Below are 20,694 nucleotides of genomic sequence, written 5' to 3'. Positions count from 1 at the left end.
AAATCAAGTCAGTCAACATGGAATGGGAAGGGACTTGTGAGGCTCTACCACTAGTTGAGGGGCTAATAGAAATCGGTGGCTGATGTGAATGAGAAATACTTTTTTTCTTCAGGGATGTGTCCCCTGGTACATCATCCATTCTCCAATGATGGTCCTACTAAGTGAACGCAGTAGATGATAGACAATAGAGCTAACATCGAGTTCAAAGACGAATATTGTGAAAGGGGGTCTAGGAGGATATTGAAAGGAGAAATTGGATGTAAATATGATCAATAAATACAATAAATTCTCAAATGATAAAATAATTTCAGAAAAAAATATTTGAAAATTTTTTGACTGTTCTATGTATCTGAATGCATGTAGATGAGAATCATTTCTCTAGTTCATGTCAGCAATAGACCTACAGTAGGAAGCTGTAACTTATACTTGAAAAGTGTTGTCTAGATCCTGTTATGACACGACCCTGTCTCAGCATGTTTATATCCTTAAGCTTGAGAAAAATGAGAACTGGAAGGTATAGATTATTATTTTTATTTTTATTCAATAGTGTAAGATGAGATAAGCAACTCTACTGGTACAAATCTAGGTAGTCATTTATCCTATGGTCACATACATACAGAGTCTGTTATCATGGGCAAATTGAAAAAGACTACTTAGGCTTTTCATTTCATTGTGTAAAAAATGAGAAATATAGAAATTTACTGGCTGACCCAAAAGACTCTTCATCCTGTTCAAATGATCTTAGTTCATGACGTTGAGAAGATCTAAGAGTAATGTTATTTGTATTTATAAAAGAATCTGTGTGAAATAAACAAATTAAATAAAAACTAATAAGCAAGCAAGAAAACAAATGAAAAACAAAATCACTAGTGTTATTTTGTTTTCCATTTACTTGAAACCAATATGTTCACTGGTGTTCAACATCAGGAAAATATTTTATTAGCTCCATTTTTCTATCATGAATTGGTGATGAGTCCTTAGTTGTCTGTTCTCAGTGGCATACAATGAAGGTATTAGAACTTCATGTATACAGTCACTTAACATCATAGGCTCTTGTTCCTATTTTCCTTTCAGGATCTTCTGATGAGTCATACCTTGGAAATGTCAAAGCACTGCTCTGCTCTGCTCATGCTCCCAGACAGCACAAAGAGAAGACACTCCCAGGTGAAAGGAGACACTAGTTACAGGAATAAACACACTGTTCGGACGAAGCTTTCGCACATGGCCATAGCATATAGAGAGGAGAGAGACATGACCCACCAGGACTGTTGGAAGAAAAAAGGGACAGGATATGCTGAGCTCACCCCTCAAAGTAAAGGAAAATCATCAAGAGAGTTATGGAGACTATGAGACTGGGTTAACTTTTTGAAAAGGCTTTCCATGGTGGTTGTGGGAGAAAAAAAAAAGTGTGTGTTTGGGGAATGTAGGAGATGGAGAGAGATATATCCAATTGAGAAGATGTCAGCGAAGGAAATAACACCAACAAACCTGTGGGCTCAATGCATATATGTGGTGAAAAATGAAAAGGTTTTAAAGGGTAAGAGGTGACCTCTAGGCTTCTCTCTTTTTTTTTAAAGAAGAAAGAAATGCTCTGTGGTCCAGAAGCTCATGGGATAGAAAAGCAGTGCCCTGTGCACCGCTTATACATTCTTACAGGAGGCAGTTCCCGTCACTGTCTTCCTGCGTGCCAAGCATGGTGTTAGGACTCTCAGCATGCACTGCCAGATGTGGTAGTAGCTTCTATGATGCCAGCACCCCACAGGGAGGTGCCGCAGAGTCTCTAGCAGCAGTGAACCAGAGATGGCAAACATGATAGAAGGCAAGGCCCGGAATCTGAGCTATTGACTTCCATGTGCATGAGCACTGTGGGGTGCCTTCTCTTCCTCCCCAGCCCTAAATACAGGCATTCAGTAAGCAAACATAGACTGTAGATCAATTATAGAGCACTTGCATGTACAAGGCTCTGGGTGTGATCCCTGGCACTGCAGAACAAACAAAACAAAACAAAACAAAACAAAATTCCCCTCTTTCTTTTTTTTTAACAACATATTCTTGTCCTGTACCTAAGTTCCAATCACTCTCTCTCCTTTTCATTTCTGATCGCTATATAACATAACATATGCAAATTTTTAACTCTTTTTTTTTTTTTACATCTCATTTATTTATTTATGTCTTATATGTCTGGTGTTTTATCTACATGAATATCTGTGCACCACACGCATACAATGCTTGTGGAGTCCAGAAAAGGGTGTCAGACCCTCAGCGACAGGAGGGAGATAAAGTCGTGAGCTGCCCAGTGGGTGCTTGAAGTGCAACCCTGGCCCTTTAAAATATCATCCAGGTGCCCTTAACTGCTGAGCCAACTCACCAGGTGTCATGTAAAACCTTCAAATAATTTGGGAAGTGCTCAAGATTCTATTGCAAGGTCAGAAGGAAACAAGGAGGGACTGAACACGTCCCTGTACACTCACATTGAGAAGAAGCACAACGCTTCATTGCTGTTTGGTCTGGATGGAGCTGAGCAAGGATATATTGCTCTAATTTTGTAGGCATTGTTATTAAAACTGCTACAGACAACTCCACTGAAACCGGGCTCTCAGTTGATGTGTATTACCCTGTTCCGGGCTTCATACATTGAAGATATAAATTCAAAGGAGTAGTGAAGCTGTGTGTACTTTGTATGTAAAAATGTTTGTCGCATGCATGGATAAGCATTATTACTATGTAGGTATGGATATGTCAGTGTGTGGTCCTGAATAAAAATATATAGACATGCCGTGGCTCTATGTGAATGAGTTCTGTTTGGGTGTGCATTTGCGTTAATATATGTAGTACATGTTAGTTCACACATGCTTGCCTATTCAGATAAGAATGCTTTCACTCCTGAGCAGGTCTTATGCCCTGATTCTTTTTTTTTTTTTTTCCGACTAACATAGTTTTATCCACACCCACTCATGTGCACATTTTCCTACAGAAGGCACTCTTTAAGTTTTCTACTATTGTATTATTATCTTCATTATAGTATTCCTTATAAACGTGTTTAAAGCTTTTGTGTAATGTAAAATAAGCCTATAAATTAAACATAAATAAAATGCTCTAAAATAGCAGTTTTAATGTACTTATAGCAAGTGGTGTTGTTGTGTTGAAAATAAATTCCCCCAATATGAGTAAGTCGATGATATTTTTTCTTGTTTTTAAAGTGACACTTGTTAAATTTTTCACTATTTTCACTTTCTACTATAATAACAATTCTTATTCATTGGGCAAATATACAGTTGATGTTTTCTTTGTGCTAAATCAGCATCTATGGTTAAATAATTTTATTCCCGCTTTTCTTTTCATTAGCTACAAATAATTAAAACAGCCGATGTGAATCTAATATTTGCATAGAAAATTCCTGTATTGCAGCTATAAGTTGATGGACTCTCACATTTATTTATTTTATCATTCAAATGAAATATGAAACTTCACTAACTTCTAAAATTGCTGATGCTCTGCCTGAGAAACAGTGCCTGGAATTTCACTTCCTTATAGAAGGGTATAAACGCCTCACATCTGCAGACTTCTGTCTGGAAGCCCTACCATTCAATGACCATCCAGTAAATGATCAGAATTCCAGAAAGAATACAGATTAGCATTATGTTTCCCCTACCCCATGGCTACTACCAGCACTCTAATGCAGTCTGGACAAATATACAGATGTAAGAGCCGTGATAAGTTTCTGGATGACATTTGGTTGCATGGGGAAATCTCCCTCCGTTTGTTCATTTGCACTCTGCCCATCAGGAGGTACAGTCTAGACCTTGTGCTTGGCACCGAGAACACAGAGGGAGAGGAAGTGCAACTTCTGCTCAGAGGAAGCACACATCTGGGCAAGTACAAGAGGGACACAGTCCAAATTCAGACTTAGTGACCAGGCCAACCTTCCTTGTTGGATGACCTGTGAGCTAAACTCTGAAAGGGAAAGCAAGAGTAAACTGAAGGAAGGAGAAGGGCTATTTGCTGCATCAGAAATAGTCTGTGCCAAGGGAACGGGAAGAAGTTGAGTTTGTCTGGATCGGAGCGAAAGGGGCAGGGTGGTGCATGCTAAGTAGGGGTCATGTCACGAAGTGCCAAAGCGTAACAGTCTGGACTTGAGCAATGAATGCCTTGGGAAGCCTGTGCTGAGTACCAAGTAGAGGAGCAGAGTGCTCAATAAGATCTTGAGTTTGGAAAAGGAAGAAGGCAGCAAAGTGAGACAATGGAGAGCTAATATTACGAAGACTAGTACATAGGATGCAACAGAAAGAAGATGCACTCAAATAGAGAACAAAAAGGCAATGAAAAAATAATGAGACTGACAGTATGTAAAATGTCTTTTTGTTTGTTTGTTTGAATTTGCTGAAGACATTGAATCTTTAAAAATCATTAAAGATAAGGACTTGGTTTTTGGTCTTGACATTAATAGATGAGGAGTAATTAATATTTAATATATGCCAGGCACTAGAATGAGTGGTTTATCTTTATTATTTCATTTAATCTTCTTTATATTCCTTTAAGGATTATGCTATTCTGTCCATCCTTTTCTTTCTTTCTTTCTTTCTTTCTTTCTTTCTTTCTTTCTTTCTTTTTTTTTTTCCTAACTTGAAGATCATGATGACTCACAGAGATTCCACCACTTGCCAACTCTGAGTCTCATTCACTGAGCTAGAAAGCACAAGAGGAACAAAGCTCATTTGGGGAGTGCAAAGCACTTTAATTTTGGACATGCTGACTTTGAGTCATGCATTAAGAAAGACAGAAAGCCTCACAGCTCCAGGAAGACAATTTCTGAAGCCCATGACCATGGCACCCTGGAGTCCTGTCATGCTGTGGATTGCCATGGGGTGTGTTTAGTATATAACTCTACATAGACATCTGAAGTCCAGCAGATAGAACTAGACCATAGATTTACACTCAGAGTGTCAAGCTATAGTCTAAAAAAGACAGACGGTGCCCAGGAAATATTTCCTGACTGTATGTCAAGTCGATGAAAACTGAAACTTGTAGCATGAGTTCATTCAGGCGGCACATGCAAGGAAGAGGATTATATTACACAAATATTTAGAGACAAAGCAATGGAAGGAAATGTTCTGAAGGAACTGTAAAGAATCTTCCGGGACAGAGTGATAAAAGCCAGAGGACTGTGTCTCAGCGATCAAAAGAAAGGCAAATTCAATAATAGTGTGCTCACTGATGTCAAATATGGCCCAAAGTCAGGAAAACAATGTCTGAAAGGCAAGCATAGGAATGGCTTGTGAGTATAAATAGTAGCATGAATTAAGGAAGGTTTTCAAGAGTCTTCCCCTGGGACTTGGTCAAATTTAGTATCACTTACTTGGGTTGTACATGACTCTAGAAAGCATTGCTATGTGAAAGCTGTTTTGGCCGACCCAAGGTTTATGTTGATCTATCAAAGATGCTTTTCACTTTGTCAGAGACAATCTCTTTCAAGATTGTGTATTGAATCAATAGTTTTAGATTGAACAATGTTAAAAGTAAAACACAGAAGCATGAGATGTGAAAATACCAGCAATGCTATTAATTTGAATGCAAAGACTTCAAAAGAAAGGTCAGTTGCCCTTGAAGACACATGACACACAGACTGATGCCATTGTCTCTGTATCATCCTGGCTTAATAGGTATAATTATTGTCTTTTGACATAGCTCTAGGAAAACTCTGTATCTCTAAAAATAACCCGGAATATGCAACCTCTATTAAAATGAGAACTGTACCTAGACACAGGATGAAGGGAAGATACAAGCATTTGAGAAACACACATGACACAATCCCAGTTTTGTGTCATAGACTTTGGGAACCATAACAGAAACTCTTACCTAGTTTTGTTAAATTATTATTATGATAACCATTCCAGGAAAAGTCAGGTGCTAAGAAATTCTGAGACTAACACTCTGTAGCAAAGCTCAAGGTGGTCATAGAGTGGCTTCAAGGAAGGAAAGAGAGGACAGGCCTGCCAGCCCATGTAGTACCATGCATCCTAAACTGATACTGGAAAGTTGAATTAAGAAACAATCTTAACCAGTCCATTCTGAGTAAAAACAATGTAGAAAGGTATGGAGAAACACTGAGAGAAGAAACATTCTTGGTATATGGTCCGTACTGAGCTGCCCAAGGTCAACATAGCTACTAGAGCATATATGTGAGATCCCCGTCACTAAAAATCAGACATTCATGTCACACTTGTCTGATTGAAAGTAACATAAAATGGATGTTCTGTGCTTCTGAAACTTGGGAGGGTTTGTTATGAAGCATAGGTAAACACAATATCTTAGACAGGAGCTTTGATCTGACTTCATGATTGAGAGCCTTTCAAAAGGAGAATTGTTAGTCAAGGAGACAACACAGTGAAATCCAGTTATTCAGAACTCTTGGGGAACACGTCATTCAGGATGATGGAATGACGGCAAGCCAAAAGATGGAGGTGATCAATCTTAAATGCTAGTAATATTATAATTTCACAGTTTCATATAAATTGTTTTAAAGCCATATATACACTAAAACTTTATATGCATACCATCTATAGCCACATTAAACATATATTATATGTTGTTAAGTGCTGAGTCTGGGTCTTGCTTTGATGTACACAGCCTTTGTTCCCCACAAACTCCATAGAGTATTAGGAAGGTGAAATACAAAGAGTTATTTTCTCAACCCATGATTGACTCCAAATTTCGTGGAAAGATGTTTGATAAGGACAAAGTCAGAGTAGGACAGCTGAGGCCAATGGGATCATGTAACATTTACCAATCCCCTCTGTCGTCTATTCAAATAGATCTCCCTGAAATAGAGGTGCATTGAAAAAAATGCAGTTGTATATGTGTACAACCTTAAAGACAAGAATGAGCCACACTGCAGGAATGAATTTTGCTTATGTTTCTGCGTGGTCATAGCTATGATTTAATCAGCAAGTTCAGGTGCAGTGAATGGCTCGCAGTCATTTCAGATAGCATCAGTGATAATAACGATTCCTTAACTTCTCTGGTGCCTCTCATCAGAGGATTGCAAAAGGTTTTTACCAGCATTAATTAAGGCTTACAGGATTTCAATGAGGTCATGAAGCACTTTAATTACTGTAATATATTGAAATTTTTAAACAAAGCAGACACAACTTGAGGCTTCCATTTCAAAGCGTTCACTTTTGGTCTTGGTGGCATGAGCCCAAGAGCTGAGAATCACTTTCGTATTTCTTCATTTCTTTCCCAAGTTTTAGGAAATCTTGATACTATAACATATTCCTTTGTATACTGAGAGACACAAGGACAGTGGCATTGTATGCTTCCTGTGAATTAATTGAATCACCCTCAAGCACTTCACACACAGGCAGTCCGGAGCACAGTGCTACATATTCAAGACTGAGGAAAATATAATGCCTTTCCTCAAGGACCTCACAATTATGGGAGGTCTACACAAAGAAAGACAAAGAGCACTTCAGTGGGTTATTTAGGTATGTGGATGTGTATCCTACAGTGAAAAATGAGAGTGAACTCCACAGCAGGGTTTATTTTAAGTACTCTTTTAAAACACCACATGTATTGGCTTATTAATTTTCACAACAATGTAGATGTTGTTACTTTTCTAATCAAAGAATGTGAGGCAAACCTGAGGTTAATTCCCCACTTTCTACTGTCAAATGTGTAGTAGAGGTAGGATTTGGCTCCAGGCATTTTGCACAGTTTACTGCCTCTAACTTACTATGCTTTCATGTGGCTGTGGGTGGGAAAGAAGGGGATCATGAAGCAAGGACACATAGAAGGAAGTCAAATCCATGTGCTTTCTATGGACACAATATCTTGTCATCTGGGCTTTTGGTGTTAGGAAAACTCGTCTGAAAAGGTAAGAAGGAAGAACTTCTGCTATGCTTCTATAGAGTCAGCACTAACATTTGGGCCATACTTTGCAAATTTGTGGTGAGTATCTTTCATCCTCACTAATGATTTGGTTGACTCATTGTTTCCTACTCCAGTATGTCCAGTGTTGGCCCTTCCTCAGCATCCCTGCACAACTGACTCAGGAACAGGGTGGTGCATGGTTTCACAGAAGCAGTACATATCTATATGCTTGGGAACTTAGAATACAATTTCCCCAAGCTGCTAGAATCCAATAATTACTCTTGCTCTACTCTTCAATGATTAAGAACAATTCTGTTCTTATGGCCAAAGTCTGGACTTTCTCCATCATTATCAACTTCTGTTTTGTCGTTCCACATGTAGGGTCTCAGTATGCCTTCACGGAGCCAGTTTGAAGTCTCAGTCCCTGGCTTGGGGCACGATTTTGAAAGGTAGCTATGGAGGCTGAGTCTTGGATGGAGGAAGTAGACAACTAGGGCAGGCTTTTTAGTGGCATGTTCACCTATGGTTCAGCCTTTTTTCTTTGCTTCCTGGTTCAAGCTGTTGTAAAGAGATGTTACTTCTGTTTCCATCCAAGGAAGTCCTTGGATCTACCTTCTCTCCTATTACCTCATCTGCCATTCTCTGAGAGCATAGCTTAAATAAACCATTTCTCCCATAGCTGTCTCCTATTAGATACTTTGTCATATCAGCATGAAAAGTAGTTAATTAAAATGTAGTCTTATCTTCCTTCTCTTCTGGAATATATGGAACCATTTTTTCTCTGTGAAGGCTCCTATTTCCATGGTCTGTGCAACTTTTACTACATAGGGATTCTTGGATAACACTGACTGTGTGAATAGAGTATATTTTACTCATCCATCTGGATGAAACTCAATATCTTCTTGATTGATCTAGTTGATGACCAGTTCCATTGGCAAAGTACTGACTGATGACAGAAGTCTTGGGCAACAAAACATACATAGTGTGTTTACAAATATTAAGAGGCATTTTCATTTTCTTTATACCTTTACTGATGCAATATGTTGTCATGGATTTGTATTTGAGTATAGCAGATTTGAGGCAGAGACTGGCAATTTAAAAGTGATGTGTTGAATATGCAAGAAAGAACAGGGAGATGCCTTTACCCAAGTAATGTTTACTGTCTATTATAGGTAGGTGTTGTATGAATTTGGAAGAATTCATAGCATAATATTTAGAGTGAAGAAAAGGGTTTCAGGTGACTTTTATGTAAGCCATGTAGACAACATTAAATGAGTGTTTCATTGACACACAGACATAGCATAAGGTACCTAATTATATAGGGTTCAGTCTTGGAGATGAGTTCATGGGGTTATAGTGGTAAAAGAGAATAGACTCCAGAGACAAAGTGCTCAATATGAACCTTGGAGAGCCCCTTAGCTCCATATGGCCTCAGTATAATTTCTTCTTGGTACCTTAGATTCTTTATACTAAATATGTTGTTAAAGAATTGTGATGATTAACTTTGTGTGTTGGTGTGTCTGGAGTACAGTGCCCAGATATTTGGTTGAATATTCTTCTGGATATCTCTATGAGGATATTGAAGATGATAATAACCTTTATAGTAATGAATCTTGAAAAAAGGACCCAGCCCTCCTTAACTAGAGTAGACCTAACCCACCTGGTTGAAAGTCTACAGACTTTCTTTGCGAATGAAGGAATTTAGTAGAATCTAACATTCTAAGGTCCTTTGGAACGTTCACACATTTCCTTGAGCTTCATCCAGAGCTTGATGCACTGGCTCTCTACAGACTTTGAATTTTTTAGGTTGTAAAATTTTGCAAGCAAACTCCCTAAAGTAAACCAATTTAAAAGTGTGTGTGTGTGTGTGTGTGTGTGTGTGTGTGTGTGTGTGTGTGTGTGTGTGTGTACCAGTATTATATTTTTGGTCCTATTCTCTGCTACATTGTGAGGTGTGTGTGTGTGTGTGTGTGTGTGTGTGTGTGTGTGTGTGTGTGTGAGCAGATAACTCATATCTAAGATGTATTTGCACACAGAAATATGGATGTAGACTTCAAGAAAGTAAAGTAGGTTGGAGATAAAGTTTTGGCATCATTAGCACATAGATGATAAATGATGCAATTGGAGCAGATTGGATTATCTAGCAAGAGAAAAGCTGCTTTGTGAGAAAGGCTCAGAGCAAAATCTTAAAGCTCATATTTTAGATATGGACAGAGACTTTAAAGGATGAAGCCGAAAAGCGGTAAACTAGAAGAATGTCTCATTAAGGCACTACACATTTCATGTGCGATTGGGGACATTAAAGTCACCATATGACATTACCTTAGCAACTATATTTGAAAAGAACTTATGTCCAACTTCACTTTTATCTGTGCAGGTTTATATCCTTTGTCCAAAATAATTATTAACTAATAGATCCATTTAAGATTCAGCCAAGGGAGTCAGCATTTAGTTTGAGATAGCTCAATCAAGTGACAAGAAGGACCTGTAAATGTACATTTAAAAAACATTTGTTGTTATCATCTTTTTTTTTTTTAAATCACATCCTTATACAAGATACAAAAATGAAGAACATGATACAGATTGTTCCTATTATATTCTAAGTGCTGGTTCTCTTCTAAAATTCAGGCTGAATTTTTATCTCTATGCCAGTTGTTTAGGTGGAACTTTTTGGATGAGTGTTATGAAAGATCTGCTCATGAAAGGGATTGGTGCCTTCTTCATACACAGCCTTCAACACCACTGCCAGTGGAGCTGGAGAAACAAAATGCCTTCTATGAAACAAAGAGTCAATTTCACATATCAAATCTTTTGGTCTCTTGATCGTGGGTGACTTGCTTATTTTTTAGCCATTTTACATAGGCTTATTCTGTAACTTGGATCCCTAAGTATCCTGAAGAGAACGAGATGAGAACTTACATGTGGCTCTTGTAAGTGAAAGTAGGCACAACCTTACTTTAAAGTCATTTTTAAATTAACTGCCTCTTGCAACTATACCTTCTAAAAATGTAGCTCAAACACATGTTCCATTTATACACATACACATGGATATGAGAAGCCAAGTATGAGGAAGTAAGATAGGGGGTATAGGCATTCTAACAAGATGAGTTGTGGGTAAGGTTGGGGATTAGGGAGACATTAACAAAAAAAAAAAAAAAAAAAAAAAAACAAAACTGCATGCAACAGAAAAATAAGAAAACAAAACGAGAACTCTGCTGGGAAAAACACTGTGTATTATTTAGTTTTCAGTCCTCTGAGGCTATATGGAAGCCAGAAAAAAGAGAGAAGAGGCCATTGGTTATAGACGTTCAATAGCATGATGCTGTCATTCCAGCCCTGAAAAAGGCTTCCGGGCAAATGACATGACCAAGTACCAGAGGAAGAGGCCGCAGGGCCAATCAGGAAGCCAGAAACAGCTTAGGAGCTGGAGTTGAGCTTGCTCTGGCAACCTGACCTTGAGGTTGATCAGTGGTGGCCTGCAACTTTCTCACAATCTTTTCATGGCCAGATCCCTCACTGACTCAGGGACAGCCTACTGTCCTTCATGTCATAAAGGTCTCAGACTTCTCATATCCATGCACTTCAGTGCAAGATTCCCACATGAGACACCTTGGAAACATCCTTAACTAGACTCAAACTGGAATGTAACAGGATGTGGAGCTGGGGGGAAATGATGCACATATATTCATTTATATTTTTTCAGGAAGAATAAATTTTCCAGTGTGTTCTGAATGTTATGTTCTACTTGTTCTTGTTGCCATAATAAACATCATGGCCAATGACAATCTGGGGTAGAAAGGTTGCAGGTTACTGTCCCTCATGGAGAAAAGCAAAGGCAAGAACTCTAGGCAGGAACCAAAGTAATGACCATAGAAGAATGATGCTTACTAGCTTTCTTTCTCTGATGTTCTCAGTTTGCTTTTTGATACAGCCTAAGCCCACCTGTCAAAAGATGGTAGAGCCTATAGTATCCTGGATGCCCCTCCATCAATCAATAGTTAAGAAAATGTCCCCATAGACATGCCCAAAGGCCAGTCTGGTTGGGGGCAATTCTGCAATAGAAGTCCCCTTTTCACAGGTGTGTGGCAGTCACAAAGGTGTTAAGCAATCACCATCTTTCTTTAGCAAAATTTTAATAAATTATACATTAGTTAATGGCTGATTATTTGGAAGGTTGAAGGGTGTTCTTTTCTAGGAATGTCTAGATAGAGCTAGTTCCAGACTAAAGTTTCTTCAGCTCTGGAACAAGCCACATGGATTAGGATTATGTAAAGATTAAAATTGAGGCTATGGTTCTTACGTTTTACACTTTGGAAAATCAAGTAAGTTCAAAAGTTAATTATGTCCATGATAAGATCACAGCCATCCAATTGAGAGCAGTTGAAATAAGGAAAGGAAAGTGAGTACCTGCAGGGAAGTGATAGAGACAACTGATAAGTTGCTTTGGTGCTGAAGCAAAGAATTGAAAGGCTACAAAAGGAGATCTTCAGACAGCAGAGAATATTTTGTTTGTGTTGTTATGGACTTCTAATGTGGACTAATTTTAGCCTTACTGAAAACAGAGCAGAGGCTGCTCTTGGAGATAAATGAATAAAGGAAGAAGGAGAAATTGATTCCGCTGAGAGAGAAGATGACTTCAGGAGATAAAGAATTCTTTGAGAATGTGAAACTCATGGTCCAAGTGAAGAGGTTTTATGCCTTAAAAGCAGAGACTGATGGACAGCAGGGTGTGTCCTGATGAAAGCAAAGGGACAGATGGCCCTGATAGTGGAGGGACAAGGTGGCTCACTGCCATGTGAAGCACAATCATCAGCTAAGAACAAGCTGAGGGAGAGTGGAGACTGTTGAGGACGTTGAGAAAATAAAAACACAATTTCTTATTAGTAAATGAGTCTAGGTAAATACTGTCTGTGTTAAGTACTCATTTGACATTTGTTGGCATATCTTTGAATATGACCAAGCAGATAAGCCTAAGCACATTTTTATAAATCAATAAAATTGTAAGTTTGGTCATAGGTACAGAGTAAACCTAATTGGATTTAAAGTAACTGTTTACAATTAAGGTTTGGTGAAGCCTGTGCATACACACTTAAATTACTCCCCCCAAAAATTATATACTTAATTTGTTCTTCTCATCTTGTTTGTCTTTGATAAAATACAGAAAAGGTAGAAGACTCCAAGCCAAAGCCAAGAGTTGACACCTTCTTCAAGAGCTTGTGGCTTTATCTCACATGGCTGAATTTGTCATTCATGAACAGTAGAACTTGGGGGCTGTGGGTGGCTTTTGGTAGCTTTTCAACGTTGCTTTTTTCTCCAGTCTAGTTAATGTGTTGTCACACTACAGTAGAGAATTAGTCAAATTCACCTGTGATGTTAGAGATTATACACAAACATTTTTCGAAAAAAAGAAAAGAAATGTGAAAAATTTTAAGCCATCAAGTTCATAGGACCTAGATATACAGCATTAAAAGCTATAATGTAGGAACTATGAAATTAGCTCATATGAATACAAAAGCAGGATGTGTTCTTATTAACGTAATTATGATGCCAGACTATGGGAAGGAAACTTGTCATAAGACAGCTTACGCCTAAGACTGGGAAGATGGCAGTGGCAGTGATAGATATCACAGAGCCAGGAGGTTGAAGAAGACACTGATGAATCCTGGAATTGGAATTCAGAGAAAATTGATTGAAAGGAAAGGAGATTCCGCGTCGGGGGGAGGTGGTGGGAGATGGGGAAGAAAGAGGGGAGAAATACCTTTCAATCATTGCCATATACGTCAGGATGTGATCACATGGTAGTCAAAATTAAGAGTTAAGGATATGAAAAGCTAACCTATTGGTCAAATATTCTCTGACTCAAAACAAACAAACAAACAAACAAAACAAAACAAAACAAAAAAAAAAAAAAAAAACCCAAAAAACAAAACAAAGCAAAAAAAGTTTCCAAACCAAGGGCCAGAATGAAGCCATAAGAGAATGCAGCCATTCCAAAGTTGAAGGATCCAGAGGATCATAGAAACCTACAAGTAGAACATTATGATAGGCAGATTTGGGCCCAGGGGTCCCGCTCAAACTATGGCACCAGCCAAGGACAATACAGGCCGTAAACTTCAAACCCCTACCCAGATCTAGCCAATGGTCAGAATATTCTCCACAGTTGAGTGGAGAGTGGGATATGACTTTCTCACGTACTCTGGTGCCTCATATTTGACCATGTCCCCTGGATGGGGAGACCTGGTGGCACTCAGAGGAAGGAGAGCAGGCTACCAAGAAGAGACTTGATACCCTATGAACATATACAGGGGGAGGAAGTCCCCTTCAGTCACAGTCATAGGGGAGGGGAGTAAGGGGAAAATGGGAGAGAGGGAGGAATGGGAGGATACAAGGGAAGGGATAACCATTGAGATGTAATATGAATAAATTAATAAAATAAAATTTAAAAAAGAGAATGCAGCCGTTCATATATGAGCAGGGTCTGAACTAGAGCAATGGTGTTGGGGGAAATGTGGATGATAGTGCTTAATGATATAGACTTTATGGAAATTAGGAAACTTGAAGGGTGGAAACATGGTTGGAAAGAAGCAAAGGAGAATTCAAAGGGATAAAACATCATCTAAGTGCCATAGTGCAGAAGCTGGGAGATGGCTCAGTACATAAGAGTGCTTATGGATCAAGGCTGAGGTCATGAGCTCCAAATATCAAAATTCCTGCAAAAATATGAGTGTGAATGCATATGCCTCTAATCTCAGCACTTTTGAGGACAAAGGCTGAAAGATCACTTGGTAGTCTTGTCAACCTCACTCCAGATTTAATAAAACTATGTCTCAAAGAAATAATCGGAGTGATGTGACACCAGAAGTCCTTCTATGACTTCATACATGCACTCATGTGTGTGTGTGTGTGTGTGTGTGTGTGTGAGTGAGTGAGAGAGAGAGAGAGAGAGAGAGAGAGAGAGAGAGAGAGAGAAAGAGAGAGAGAGACAGAGACAGAGAGAGAGACACAGAGAGAGACACACACAAAGACACAGAGACAGAGACATAGAGAGAGACAGAGACAGAGACAGAGAGACAGAGAAGGAGACATAGGGAGCAGAGGGGGGCTGGAGGGGGGAAGGAAATTGTCAACATATATGTGGAATTGGGAGATAAATGTGAGGATCTAAGCCCTAGGGACATTGGCTCTATCACAGAAAGAACAGGAAGGGAGCCCGCCAGGAAGATTTTGAGAAAAGAGGGAGGATTTCCATTGGTGGTGGGATATGATTGTCTGGGGAAACCCTGAGCCTTTGGATGGGACTAGAAATGGTCATAGATTTAGGAACAGAGAACAGTACGGGAATAAGATTCTGGCTAGGAGACTTTGGAGGTGGATGAGACTGAATGGAATGTGGAACAGGAGGGACTCTGTCATCGTCAGCCCCAGAAGGTTCTGGGGCTTTTTTAATGTGAACTGCAGAGAGCACTGACCTCCCTGGGCTTGCCAGAAGTAACTGGGTCACACAATCAGGTGGCAATCAGGTGATGATGGTGGGAAGCAACTTACCCCACTCTGTTATCATTCCTTGTAAAGTGCAACCCAGGGCTTGTGTACCCCACCTTTTATTATAGCGCCACATTCTCAGCCTTTTCCTAGGGAACAGCCACAGTCATCTCCCCACAGTTCTTCACAAAGTGCGCTAGTCTACTTACTGACTAACGTACAGAGGAACTATTCCTCTCTGTTCTGTAACTGTCTTCCAACACTTTGTACCTTGTAAGCACAAACTATTTGTCAGTTCTGCTGAACCCCAAACGTTGTCCAGCAGGGCTTGTGGCAGGATGAGAATAGGACTGAATTCTAGTATCCTATTGTTTGCAACTCAAATCCAAGTTCTCCAAATATCTTCTTGCTACTTCAAAATGAAACCAGCTGTTTTTCCCTAACCTTCTTTTGTCCGTCTTTAGTGGGTTCTAAACCCTGTTGAGGGATAAGCATGCTATGTTTTGATCTTCTGAACCCAAGTGGTTATAATAGAAGACTTGGGCCCTTGCCCAACAGCACAGGCATAGCAATGACCTGGAATATAAATCTCATGCTAGGAGTAGCTGTTCACACTGTGGTAGGAAAGAAATAGGGAATATAGTCAAAGAAACTAAAGTACCATGCATTTGGCACAGGGTTCATGTTCGTGTCTCTGGCTCACGTCTCTTTTGAAAGAATTCGATGGCTTCTATTTATTATACCCTGTAACAGAGCATCCTAGACTACAGGAACTCTAGAGACCTGAGTCATCATGTGTATTTGGAGTGAAAACTGAATGAAATCTTCACTTTTAATGACACAGAAAAGGTTTTCCTGTGCCCAGATTTTAGTGGCAATAGAAATGAACTTGGAGTATACGTGCTAATATCTGAGAACCAAACACTTGGCTTCCTGTGCCTCAGGGAGGAGCTGAGGGGCACAGAACTGTCAGCCTGTGTCACTTGGTTTACACTGGCTAGTGGAGTTGTTTCACACTCAGAGAGGAATTTGTAGGTGGGGCCTTTGAAGATTACAGCTTCCAAATAAAGAAAGAGTCTGCTAAAGGAGGTATTTCTTTCCTTGGAGGTCACCTCCAAGCATTGATGCTAGACTCTGCCTGAAATTGCCTGTGGTTAAATCCTTCCACCTCCAAGCTGTCCAAGGAAACTTGTGTAATAGAGGAGATGGTAAAATCTTGCCATACACATGAGCAGGGATGAAAATTGGAAGCAAAGCCTTGACATGCTTGTCACCTCTGGGTGCAGGAGCATCCTTGCCCTGGTGGCAATTGAGTTATATGAGCCAACACATTCCTCAGCTAAATTAACTCAAATTGGATCTCTCTTTCCCTTCTCAACCTTATGCTCTCAGCAATATGAAAAGTTTCCAGGAACTACTTTTCCTCTGTTTTTATATTTGACTTTAAAAATCACTTTCTAATTAAAACTACTTGTAAATTGAAATTTATTTGACATATATTATAAATTAATTTAAACAAAAGAGAGAAAGAGCAAGGAAAGGAAGGCTCTGCCTTCATGAAGACCCAAATATTGATTTGGCTTTGGAGTATCAAATGCCAGAATGGTATCAGGGACCAAGATGATCTCTCTCCAGTAAGAATAAGAAGCTGGTCATTGCTTTTTGTCACTAAGTCTTATCAACTGATTGGTCTGAGTATAAAACTTTCAAATTGACTAGGATTATATAAGAATGTTAAAATATAGAAAACCCCCAACACTATGGAAGTTAGCTTAATATACTATTCATGTGGGAAAAGAGTACTACACAATAAACACTAATATTTAAGTTCTGTTTCTACTATTCAATGATCTCTAGGCATGAATATATACATACACACACATACAGAAACACACACACAGATACACACACACATATGAAAATAATTCATTTAGAATTAAGGGAACATTCACAAAACTGGATGTAGAATAGGGTAAGTGACAGAATAGGATTAAGAAGCAAGAGAATGACCAAGGATCTCAGCATGATTGACAGGTAAGTTCTCCATCCTCCTCTCCCTTTTGTCTTCAGTCTTTTCAGCTCTCTCTTCTCTTTAGTGTCCCTCTCCCCTCCTCTCCTCCTATCTCTACCTCCCTCTGCTCACCTTTTCTTCCTCCACACCCTTAGTCTTCAGCTTCTACTCTTGCATCTCCCTCAGGTCCTTTCATCAGCCTGGTACTTGAAATGGACTGGAAGTGAGTAGGAATCCCACTCCCTTTGGCCACTTTCATTCACTAACTTCATTATACTCAAACACAATAGCGGAAGATCTTTATATATAGACACACACACACACACAGACACACACACACACACAGACACACACACACAGACACACACATACACACAGACACACAAACAGACACACACACACAGACACACACACACAGACACACACACAGACACACACACAGACACACACAGACACACACACACAGACACATAAACAGACACACACACAGACACACATACACAGACACACACACAGACACACACACACAGACACACACACACAGACACACACACAGACACACACACAGACACACACACACACACACACACACACACACACACACATGGGATAAACTGAAAAAAAGAAATAGAAAGAAAATGATATTGAAATTAAGACAAGAAAGTAGGGAAAAGCCTTAGAGCTGCAATAAAGCAGGGGCAGGTCATTGGGAAACCCAGTGCATCTGCCAGCCAATACTGAGTAGTTACTCAATTACTCTAATTATCCTTCATGGAATTTAGCACCAAGTGTACAGTGGCCTGAGACAGAAATTTCATTAGTTTTCATCTTTTTGCATTAGAGAAATTTGGGAAGGGTTTTGCTGGAACTTTATGCTTTAATCCCCCTATGCGGCTGCTGTCAAAAGCATAGTGCAGGACATTAGGGCCTTGAAGAAGCTGGGACAGTAGGACCTCTGTCTTTCTACAGATAGCTTTTCTTCCATCTCCCCCCCCCCTTTTTTTTTCTTCTATATCCTCAGCTTGAATTGGTTGTAGCAGTCCTAGTTGTAATACAGTACCTCAGGCCTCCAAAGATAAGGGATAGAACCCACGTGGCATCATGGTCAAGTGTCGGAGGGAATGAAGCATCATGCTTCTTCTGGTCAATCTGGCTTTAGAAGAGAGAATTGAGACTCCCACCTTTCAATGAGAAGCAGAGCTAAAAATGTCACAGAAAGGACCGCATACGTTTTGGGAGTTATCACTAGAAAACAAAATCTGCCCTGACAATGGGCCACACCCAGATTGAATCTCAAGTGCAGAAAGCCTGTTGGTGTCCTGATGTAATTTTGATTGTTCTGCTTTTTATCTGTGCCCTCCTCATGGTGAGTGACTGCAGAAGGTAGCTTACATACTACAACAATCACTGGCTGGTATTTTTAACACACTTCACAGAGCCTAGTGAAGTTGAGAACGAAGTAAAATCAATTCCAACAAATGAATTTTTTTTCTCATAATGATTTTATGAATATGAAAAATATCATTCTTCAAGGACTAGTTTTGAATATGTCAATCATACAAGGAAATGTTTGAGGATATTTCCTTTCTGGGTAGAGGACGTTTCCTGATTTAGGATGCATGTATTGTACACTGTCTGTGTGTCGAACATGATTCCTGATGGTGGATGTGCAGTGTGCAGTGTATGGAACACATGGCCTTAAAATTCCTCAGCACCGTGGAAACTTGACTGAAATAGACTACACATCTGGGAAAAGGGCAGTACACAGTGATCTATACGCATCCAGGCAATGCCTCACTATTGGATGGGCCTCACTCATGGATTAGGCTACATCCAGCGTTGTCTGCTATTGGAGAGTAAGTGTACAATGGGTATTATCAAGCCACCATGAACCTTTGAGGGGACTGAAGTCATTTGCTTAAAAGGAGCTTTTCCTTGCTTGGGTGTGTAGCTCATTGAATACTTGCTCAGTACATGCAAAGCCATTCAATAATCCTGCCTTCCATCTCAAGTGCGGCAATGAAACCAGGAAAGAGACCAGAGAAGGAGAGAGGAAGGAAGGGAGGAAAAGGATATAACACCTTTCCCAGAAAGAAGTCTGCCTGCCTTATTTTTTAAGCATGGCCAAGACTACTTTGAGAAGACTGTTGAGCTATTCCCTTAGCAAGGCGAGGTGTAGGAACAGGCGATGGCTCTGTGTTGCCTTGACGGTAAGAGAAGAATAAAGGAATCTGTATGATTTCCTAAGCTTGGCAGTTCCTTGCATTTGTTATTCCTTCTTTTCTCTGCTGCCTTTGAGTGATTAATAGTAATTTTTTAAAAATGTCACATGCACTTGTCTTTGGGGACTGGAGAGAAGAAGGAAGCTGGGAAGACAGTTGCTTTGCTGGGGAGCTCCAGGGGAGAGGATCCTCTAGGGACAGGGATCCTGTTGGCAGCTTTGGGACGCCGAGAGTGGGTGGAGACCTAGAGCCTGCTTCAAGCTATTAAGAAGCAGCCCACTCTGGCTGCAGAGGGGCCCAGAGCCTGAGAGCAAATAGCAAATCTTTGTGTTTCACAGCTGAGCCTTGCTGCGGTTGTCTTTGTACACAATTAAACACACATGGATGTTCTCATGTTTGCACCTCTGCTCTCCGAGTCTGTTGGATATGCCATTCAGGCTAGACGCCTTCCTGAGCCATTTCCTTATTCTCTTAGCTTTCATTAACAAATCACAGAGTCTTGTCATTTCTGCCTGCTTATGTATTCCAACCATCTCTCTATTCCCAGTGTTGCTTGCCTGCACCTGCGCAGAACCTTTCTGACTCTCGACACCAGCATTATAGCTATCCCCTAGTTGGCCTTCAGAATGAAAACTGTTTATGTCATTTCACACCACTCTTTTTGTGAACACAAATTCGATAATTCTACTCTCTGCTTAAAGTTTTCTCTGGGAGGACTCCTGAAGATAAGCCCCAAACATTAGGTTCATTGGACTTCTGCTCTCTCACCTTTTGACTTAGTTTTGAAAAAAGTTACATTTGTAGGGTAGTAGAAAAGAAATGCTTATTTATTTTGTGCTTAAAATGTATAGTTGCCGACATTCGTGAATGGGCAGCCTACCAAGAAGTAGTAACTTTAGCTGGATAACTTATGTATTTCAAAGAGGTCCATGTGGCTCTGTAAAGAGTGTGATAAGACAGATATAGGAAATAATCATTGAATAACTGACTAGAAACAAAACCAAACAGTGGTAATGGGTGAGGTTTATTGAATATAAATTGTATTGTGGCAGCAGTTTCCGATATGTCTGGATACGTCAACTCACTTAATCCTCATATTATCACTAGGAG

Source organism: Acomys russatus, chromosome 22 (genome assembly GCF_903995435.1).
Source record: "Acomys russatus chromosome 22, mAcoRus1.1, whole genome shotgun sequence".
Taxonomy (NCBI): domain Eukaryota; kingdom Metazoa; phylum Chordata; class Mammalia; order Rodentia; family Muridae; genus Acomys; species Acomys russatus.
Note: the sequence above shows the minus strand (reverse complement) of the source record.